The sequence below is a fragment of the Spermophilus citellus genome, assembly GCF_964194105.1.
Source record: "Spermophilus citellus genome assembly, chromosome: 9".
Lineage (NCBI taxonomy): Eukaryota > Metazoa > Chordata > Mammalia > Rodentia > Sciuridae > Spermophilus > Spermophilus citellus.
In genome coordinates, this window is record NC_138191.1 from 121,290,705 (window position 1) to 121,300,081 (window position 9,377).

The following is a 9,377-nucleotide window of genomic DNA, read 5'->3' on the forward strand; positions in this document are numbered from 1 at the left end:
CTGGGAGGTCCAAACTGGGCTGAGCCGGTCACTGGTCATCTGAATGAGGGAGTTGTGCCTCCGGCTGCATCTGAGATGCTTGATTTTATGAATGCTAATTTAGGTTGTGTGCCCTGGAGTTTTAACCATGAATGGGGAGGGAAGGATGTCCACACAGGAAAGCTTGAGGCTCCTCATTCCACAGGAGACACATTGTTATAAACAATCTCTTACTAGTAAGGACAGAAAACTCAGTGGAATTTTTTTAAAACATTAAGAAAAATTTTAATTGACAGGTAGCAATTATATATATTTATAGGAGTACAATGTGGCATTTTAACACATGTATACAATTGTATCCATCACAGAGGTGACTGGCATATGGGTCACTTCAGACACTAATCATTTCTTGTGGTTGTTTTTTTTTTTTTGTGTGTGTGTGTGTGAATCAGTGACGCAGGAGGGACGAGGAGAGGGAGAACCAGCATGGGATAACCCTTGCTGCAGAGGGCAGGGGAGAGGGTCTGTGGAATTGTGGTCTTGGACCAGTGCCTAGGTCAAGCAAAAGTGGAACAAGCCAGTGGCACGTGCCTTAATCCCAGCAGCTCTGGAGGCTGAGGCAGGAGGATCATGAGTTCATAGTCAGCCTCAGCAATTCAGAGAGGCCCTAACCAACTTAGCAAGCGCCGGGGTTCAATCCCAGATACCAAAAAAAAAGGGGGACAAGATTTCTAAACCCCACCATGTGCTTAAGAGTCGTCCCCGTCATTGGCACGGCCTCTGTCGTCCTCTGTTTCATCACCCTCCCTCAGCTCTGGCTGGTCGTCCCCATCTTCCTGTCTCATCATCGGTGGCCCCTCCTCAGCAGAGCCATCGGCAGCCCTGGGCTCCGTCTTCCCCTCGGCTCTTTGTCCCAGCTGCCTGTTTCCTCTGTTCCTTTTTTCCATGGAGAACCCACTTCTCCTTTCACCCGGGTCAGCTCCTCCTCAGTGGTTGACGGTCGTCTCCTTTTGACTTTCCAGACTTGGAAGAAGACCCGCGCTGTCCACTCTTAGAACCGAGGCCACTCTCGCCCCGTGAGAAGGCACCTCGCCCTAGTAGAGGAGGGGAACACGCTCCGGGTCACGGGGAATCCTGTCCTGGTCATGCCATTGACTGTCACAGGCCAAGTCAAAGGAGGGGCAGAGGGGACGGCAAAGGGTGTGCGGCTGCTGACCCGCATGTCCCCGTGCAGACCATCCCGCGCCTGCTTTGGTTCTCGGCAGCCGGCCTGCAGGGAAGCAGAGCCCTTGTGCACAGAGCAGGCTGCAGTCCTGTCTACCTGGAGAGGGTCGCCGCAGTGCCAGATTTCTTGACCACAGGTCTGAGATGCCCCATGACCCCCGGGAGCTCCGGCTTGTTGGTAGCATGGCTAGCCAGCGTGCTTGGTGACAAGGTTCCTCACCAAGCCAAAAAAAAAAAAAAAAAAGTAGCTGAAGAATCAAAATAATAACTCACAGGAGGGGGACGGAGGCAGTCCCGTCCTGCGTCTCCTGCTCCCAGGCCACGTGTGAAGGAGCCAACCGCGGCTCGGGGGCAGAGAGGCTGCCCTAGATGCCCAGTGCCCTCTGCATCGGTTATTTTGAAATATTTGGTTCATTGTTGTCAAGCACCGTTCTCCTCCTGTGCTGCAAAACACTGAGACTTATTCCTCACGTCCAACTGCTCCCCTGTCCCATGGCCACCCTCCCTCCACGTCCCACACTCCCAGGGAACTACTGGGAACCGCTCTTCTGCTCTCAGCTTCTATGAGGTCAACTTTGAAGCTTCTGTCACTGGAGTCCTTGGGTGAAGGCCCCAACCTGATAGTCCCCAACAGACCAGGTTCAGCCACCCATCCCAATATGCCACAGGCACAGGCTGTGGTGAAGGTTGGGAGGAGCTTAAATCAGCGCAGTCACAGTGGGGAGAACAGACATAGGGGTTCAATGACTAAAACGTTGAGGTTTTTTTTTTTTTTTTTTTGTACAGGAATTGAACCCAGGGGTGCTTAACCCCTGAGCTGCATCCCCAACCTTTTTTTATATTTTATTTAAAGACAGAGTCTTCCTAAGCTGCTTAGGGCCTCGCTAAGTTCCTGTTGAGGCTGGCTGTGCACTTTTGATCCTCCTGCCTCAGCCTCCAAACTGCTGGGATTACCCACGTGCGCTACCACGCCCGGCTTAACCTTGAGGTTTTGTAGAAAGGCAAGGGTTACGGCTTGGGTCTGGAGTGTCCCCCACAGGCTCATGCATTGAAGGCTTGGTCCCCAGGGCAGCGGGGTTCAGAGGAGGGGCTTCTAAGAAATGATGGGCTCCGAGCTGGTCAGCGGATGACTCCATTCGATGGACTAATAATTTGAATGGACTCTTAGGAGGGGGTGGCACCCAGCTGGAGGAAGTAGGTGCCTGGGGACATGCCCTGGGGGACTTTATCTTATTCCTGGCACCTCCCCCCCTTTCTCTCTGCTTTCTGGCTGTCACGGGTGGACTGGCTCCTTCCACCTTCATGTCCTGCCTCACCTCAAGCCCAGAGCCGGGGAAGCCACTGGCCGTGGACTGAAACCATGAGACAAAATCAAACTTCCCTCCCTTGGGGTTGTTCTTGGCCAGTATTTTGGTCACAGGGAAGAAAAACCGATGAACACTCGGGGGGGGGGGGGCGCTTCGAAGGTGCTGCTGGTGGACAAGTCACCCTGGTCAGGCCACCATCTGCTTGGCCATTAGCTCAGGACCGACTCTGCAAGGTGACCCTGGAGATGTCCCCATGTCCCCATGTCCCCATCTGGTCCCCATGGGAGGATCACTCCTGCCTGGCGGGGACAGCCTCAGTTCCTGTCATGGGGTCATGCTCCCCTTTAGGGGGTGATCTCATCACAGGGAGATCCCTCTGCTCTTCCTGGAGTTCAGGGCCACTGCAGGTTCAGGGACGACTGGAGACCTTGACGTACTGCCCCAAGGGTCTGGCAGTTGACTGTCCCGGCAGATCTTGAAAATGTCCTCGTCACTCTTATCTCAGTGTCCTCAGTCTTGAAGGGGGACGGGATGGGCTGGGTGAGTTCAGGGCTGGTACCTGCTATTCCACTCTTAGGTCACTAACATGCCTGGGCCGTGCTGAGCGGCACCGACCCAAGGTTAAGGTCATAAGGGAGACAGAGGCCACAGGAGGGCAGAGACGCCAGGCTTCCTCCTGCCTTCAGTCCCCCGTGGGCATCCGCAGGCCTGAGAGTCGCTGCTGTTAGGAAAAGCTGCTCTAATTCTCTGTAATGCTCGCCCAGATGAGAACATGTGGTATTTGTCTTTCTGTGCCCGACTTATTTCATTTAACAGAACATCCTCCTGTTCCATCCTTGTTTCTGTAAAGGACAGAATTTTCTTTTTTTAAATGGCTGAATAATATCAACACACACACATACACACACACACACACTCACAATTCAGTGGAATTTTTATAATTCAAATACCAAGAAGGGATTTTTTTTTGTACTGGGATTTAGACTCAGGGGCACGCAACCCCTGAGCCATATCCCCAGCCCTATTTTGTCTTTTATTTAGAGACAAGGTCTCACTGAGTTGCTTAGCATCTCACTATTGTTGAGGCTGGCTTCAAACTTGTAATCCTCCTGCCTCAGCCTCCCGAGTCACTGAGATTACAGGTGTGTGCCACTGTGCCTGGCCCAAGAAGGGAATTTTGAAATTTTGTGCCTGAAATTAATCAGTGGTGAAGAGGTGCCCTAGGGCTTGCTCTGGGGTGGCAGATCTTGGCAGGGAGCTTTCTGGGTATTGAAAACATTCTAGAACTTGGTCATGGCGGTGGGTCTATGGGCTTGGACACTTACCAGCATCTTTGAGATGGACATTTGAGGGGAGTATATGTTCTATCTTACTGTATCCATTTGCCTTAATTAAAAAAAAAAAAAACTTTTTAAAGTTCACTTAAAAGCTCAAGCAGAGGGCAGCGGGTGTGGCTCAGGGGTAGAGGGCTTGCCTGGCCTCCAGGGCCGGGTTCTACCCAGAGTGCTACAAACCAAACCAAAAACTCAAGGAGAAACAGGACTGGCTTGAATCCCCAGAACCATGGAAAAGTGAAAGTGGAACCAAGATGTTCAGGCTCAGGGAGCTGCAGGGGGGCTTCCTCCTGGGCAGCACTGAGCCGCTGGAAGCCAAGCTGGAGGGAAGAGGAGGGCCCACTGTGTCCCGAGCACCAGAGGTCAGGAGGAGGCTCAGGTGTCCCTCAGGGGAGGGACCCAGCTGCCCAGGGGACCTAAGGAGGAGAAGCAAGGTCACAGAGAGCAGGGGTGTGGTTTCCTGCAGAAGCCGGGTTGGTGACACCAGAGAGCCGTGGTGGGTGGTGGCAGTCAGGGCCACCCAGCCCCTTGGTGGTCAGGTGAGGGCATCGTGGGTCAGGTTTGGGGTTCTGGAGGGTCGTTTTGCTGGGACCAGCCGCAGAGGGAAGGGGTTTGCACTTTCTGACCCAGGTCTGGCGCGGGTTCTTCAAGTCGTCCCGAGGCTGCTCTGGAAGCCTGGGACCAGGCTAACTGGACACTGGAGGTGAAAGGGACATACTAGGAGGGAGGGGACAGCCCAGGAGGCAGCTAGGGCTGTAGCAGCCCCCTGGCCAAGAGTGAGGGAAAAGTGGTGAGGAAGACTTTGGATGTTTGTTAGTTTTTTTTTTTTTAACTTCAATTGCAGGTTTCACTGTGAATTAAGAGAAGTGGTTTTTGAGGGGCAGACGGTGTGGCTGGAGGGGTGCCCGCTGTCCACAGGTGCGGTTTTCTTCTTACCTGGTTCAGTGCGGGCGACCCAGGAGCTCCCCAGGGATCTGGAGGCTGGAGTGAGGGGCTGGGGACAGGCCTGGTGAGGGCTTTCCCTGGGCGGGCAGGAGGTGGCTGAGGGTGACCCAGGGCTGGTTCCCCCAGAGCTGCCGACTCAGCAGGTCTCAGGTGGGACCCAAGAGAGTGGTCTCTGCAGGCTCCCAGGGGCCGCTGGGCTGCGGGCTGCACGCCGAGAGCCACTGATCTGGTGATCGCGCCATTCCGTGGACGGGAGCTGGCTCCCACCCCAGGCCAGGCAGCTCCCGGGCGTAGCGGTGGCTGCCCAGGGCCTCCTGAGCCAGGGCTGGATGGTCTGCACGTGCCGATGGCCGCAGCCCTGGTGACTGCAAGGCTGGCCCGTCTTCCCCGCGTCTCCACAGAACGAGGTGGAGGCTCAGGTGCTGGGGGAGGGCTGAGCCCCGACATCCTCACTGCGTTAGCCGCGGGGCCCCGTGACCAGCACCCCATCTTCCTGGGACCTTCCTGCTCATGAGTGAGAGAACCCCCGACCTTGGCCCATAGCAGGGCCCTCTGTAGAGACCCCACAATAAAGTAGGTCACTTTCTCCCTGCCCGGTCCTGGTGTCCATTCTCAACCGTTCAGCGTGGGCGGAGGCCGGGTGGAGGATGAGGCCCCAGTCCCCAGCCAGTCGGGGGCACCAGGGCGAGGAGACGCTCAGTCCACGGAGGGCGACTCCTGGGAACCTGTGCTCAGGCCAAGCCCTCCTGGCCACGGCCCAGGCCAGCGGGTGTTTAAAAGCTGGGGCCAAGGGAGGGTGGGGGAGCCAGCGGAAGCCCCCTGGAGGAGGTGACAGTGGGGGTGGGGAGTCCAGGCAGGGGCTGTGGGCGCCTTGGGGACCCTGGGGCTGGGTTTCTGAAGGAAAGACTCCACCTGTCTACCAGCTTTCCCAGACTGGGTTCCCGGGGCACCAGGGGCTTCTGGAAGGAACCCTGAGTGACACTGTTACCGAGGTCACGAGGTCACGTGCCTGCTGTCCCGAGGGAGCCTTTAAAGCCAAGGGACACTGAATACTTTTAATTCTTACTTGGAACAGCCGATGTCAGGAGTGCGGTGAGGGGACCTGGACTCGGGCTCATTTATGCCGGGGTCGGGAGACGAGGGGTGTGGCAGTGGCAGGGAGGAGGCAGGGGACTTCCCTGGAGGCCACCAGAGGCCCGACAGCTGTCCATCAGAGCAAGCTGTTTGGGGCCTCACTGACCCGGGATGAAGAGGGAAAACGAAATGGACCCCCGCCCCCCGCAGCAGAGCGCCTCTAGGCCGCTGCGTGGCCAGGTCCTGGCACCTTCCTCCCGCCCTGGCCCCTGCCCTGCGTGGCATCGCCCACAGCCACCCGAAGCCTCAGGACGGTGGACCCATCTCCATCCCAGTTTCCCAATTTCCGGAGACGCAGGGCTCACGACAACAGGCCTGCTCAGTGCGAGAAGCCGAACACGCTCAGATTTATTGCTCTGAGAGCTGGGGCCGTCTCCTGGGCCCGCTTGATGTAGTTTCCGAGCGTTTTGTTTAAAAAGGAGATTTTCTGACAGCAGTGTTTGCCTCGCGTTTACAGCGAGGTTTTACAGTTTACAAAGAAGTTCACGAGACGGGGAGGCTTCCAGGGATGGAGTTCCCACACGGGCGCGGGGACTCAATTAACCTTGGAAACAGTTGGAAAGGCAGAGCTCAGAGGGGTTAAGGAGCTTGCCCAAGGCCACACAGCCCAGGGAAAGGTCAGAGCAGAGTTGAATGCTGCTCCACCTGGTTCCAGCCCAGGGGGGCCTCTTTCCTCTGCCTCCCAGCTGACCTGACATCTGAAGATAAACCACGGGTGAGAGAGCCAAACAGCGACCAGGGCTTGTGCAGGAGACAGAGACTCGGAACTGAGTGTAAAAATACCCAGGTATGTTTCAGGGGACCCTTGAGTCTCCAAACAGTATGTTTTGTGGTAAGATTATTTTGTAAAATGCAGGTGGCAGAGGGTCCGGTGGGGCATGAGCTGGGTACTGACTTCCTAAATTCCAGTTCTAAGCCAGTACCACATATGGCTATTTAAATTTAATTAAAATGAAATAAAATTTAAAAACTGAGCTCCTCACGTGCACTGACCACATTTGAAATGCTCAGGACCCGCCCACGCAGATGTCGGGGTGCGCAGAAAGCATCGTTCCCAGCCACCAGCTGCCTGATCCTGTCCCGTCCTGACTGTCCTGGGGGAGGGGGCCCTGGTACAGGTGACGGGCACAGCTGTTTGAGGTCGGAGCCTCTGCAGCCGAGGTACCTGTAGATGCCACCCCAACGCTTGAGCCTCTGGAGCAGTTTCAGCTCCAGGGACACAAATAAAAGGTAGGTGGCAAACGAGTGGCTACTACCCGAGGCCTCGCTGCTCCGTGCGGCCCCAGGACCCTGGCATCTCCTGGGAGCCTGTTAGAGAAGCGGCTCCGTCTCCGCGCCAGGCCCCCTGAACGGGGAAGCTGCCCTTTAACAAGGTCCCAGGCGATTCACGGGCACATTCAAGTTTGAGAAGCTCCGACTGAAGAGACAGGCTGAGCGGGAGCGAAATCCTGCTCCGAATACAGGAAGCCAAACAGATGTTTTCAGATTCGAGATGAGTCAGCATTCATCACAGATGGTGGACAGCTCAGTGACACGGCAACTACAGACTTCCAAGGACAGACAGGGGGGGGGGGAGCTGGGAGACCTGCCCACTCTCCACCTCCAGCCCTCTCTCGAGTCACAGTGGGTCACCTCCCTGGAGCAAAGAAGCAGAATCACATCCTGATCTCAGGGATGCTCCCTTTATTTAATTATTTAGGTGCTGGGGATTGAACCCAGGGGTGCTGAGCCACATCCCCGGCCCTTGGGTCTTATTTTGAGACAAGATCTGATGAAGCTGCTGAGGCTGGCCTCAAACTTGCAATCCTCCTGCCTCAGCCTCCCCAGTCCTGGGATTACAGGTGCGCGCCACCACGCCCGGCAGAATGCTGCCTTTTAAATCAGATTTTCCAAGTTTGCTTTTCTTCCCAGGGTATTTGGCTGGACGATCAAACACAGGATCATTTAAACACAGGCTTCTGGAACAGGGCTGTGCATCCCCCACCCCATCCGAGGTGTGACACTCTGCAGGGCTCAGGGTCTGGGAAGGAACCAGCCTCAAGCCCACTGGATGAAGAAAACAGGTGCTAAAGGAAGTTCCAGCTTTAGCCAGGGCCAAGAAGAGGCTTAGAACTGGCCGCCTGCTGGCCCCGCAGAGGGTGTTGCTGCTGGGGAAGGCTGGGTCAGGCTGGGCTGGAGGAGCCCCCAGCTCCAGGGAGGCTGACTCACCCCCCCCACGTCCCCCCTTCCCAGTCCACCTGGTCTTCCTTATTTTCATCCCTGGAACCAAGATAAATTGCCAAACGGCTATTTCTCCCCCAGCAAGAGCCCTCCTGGAGGATGGACTTTAAAATATTCATTGTTACAAGTTGCTCTCAGCAATAAAGCAGAGAACAGGATTCTGGGGAGTGTGGAGGAGACAGTGACATGGGCCCAGCAGGGAGCCTGGGGCTGGGGCACTGCAAAGCCGCTTGGAGAGGAGAGACACTGTGGGAGAGGACACTCTGGAAACAATCGGTCAAGGGTAGCCAGAGCGAAGGTCTGCGCATTCTTCAAAGCTCCCTTTACCCTGAAAAATCAAAACAGCCTGCATCAGGCCCCTGCTCCCACCTCTCCAGCACGCGGGGCCCTTATTTTGGTAACCAAATCTGATTTCCCTCCAGGGAACAGTCCGTTGCCCATTGCACGGGATCTTGGTGGATCTGTCAATCAAGATGCTGGCCCTGCCCTTGGCTAGGGGCAGGCTCATGACCCAGGTGGGGCCAACTGGACAGGAGACACGGGAGGACCTATAGACTTTGGATTCATCCATCCTGATGGTGTCTGGGGAGGCCGCTCCCTCATTCTTGCAGGATTCCTGGCAACTAAAACCTTTCTGGTCTTTCTTGAGGTCTGGCTCTTCTCTTTCCTGAGATTCCAAGAGTCACCCCACGGCATTTCAATACATAACTTTTTTTTTTAAAGTTAGAGAGAATTGGTTTCTATTATTTGTAACTAAGACCCCAAACTAACACAAACCCAAAAGCTCAGCAACAGGGCTTAGACCAACGAAGTATGATACGGCACACAACGGAATACTACGCAACCAGGCACAGTGATGACATAAATGTATATTTGTTGACACGGAAAGAGGTTCACATTGTATATTTAAGTGCAAAAGCAGATTATAAGAAAACAGTATGCATAGGATGATACCATGTTTGCAAAATATATATTCTATATATTCGTAGAAAAAGATCTAGAGGAAAATATAACAGTATTCATTCTGGAGAGTAGTGATTTTTGCTTCCTGCTTATCATTATATCCTGACCTTTCTACAGGGTTTGTGCAGTGGGTTTCCTTGTTTTGCAGTGGGCCTAGAGAGACTGCAGCGGCTTATTTCCCCCAGGCCCCCGGGGTTCCTGCCATGGGGACTGTGCCCCCACAGCTCTGCTCAAGAGGATTCTGGGGGGCTGAGTCCCCAGAACAAAGGAA

The 9,377-nt window shown here is 55.0% G+C and overlaps 1 long non-coding RNA gene across 2 annotated transcripts; it reads left to right on the forward strand.

Annotated features, from left to right (window-relative positions):
* The first annotated feature begins 4,180 nt into the window (after positions 1-4,180).
* LOC308657364 lies at positions 4,181-9,107 on the forward strand. Of its 2 annotated transcripts, none has more exons than XR_014023909.1 (4): positions 4,181-4,317; positions 4,689-4,762; positions 6,610-6,710; positions 8,566-9,107. It is a non-coding gene; the product is annotated as an uncharacterized lncRNA (long non-coding RNA). The 2 variants fall into 2 exon arrangements; XR_014023910.1 differs by having other exon boundaries at positions 4,223-4,383.
* Positions 9,108-9,377: the final 270 nt, after the last annotated feature.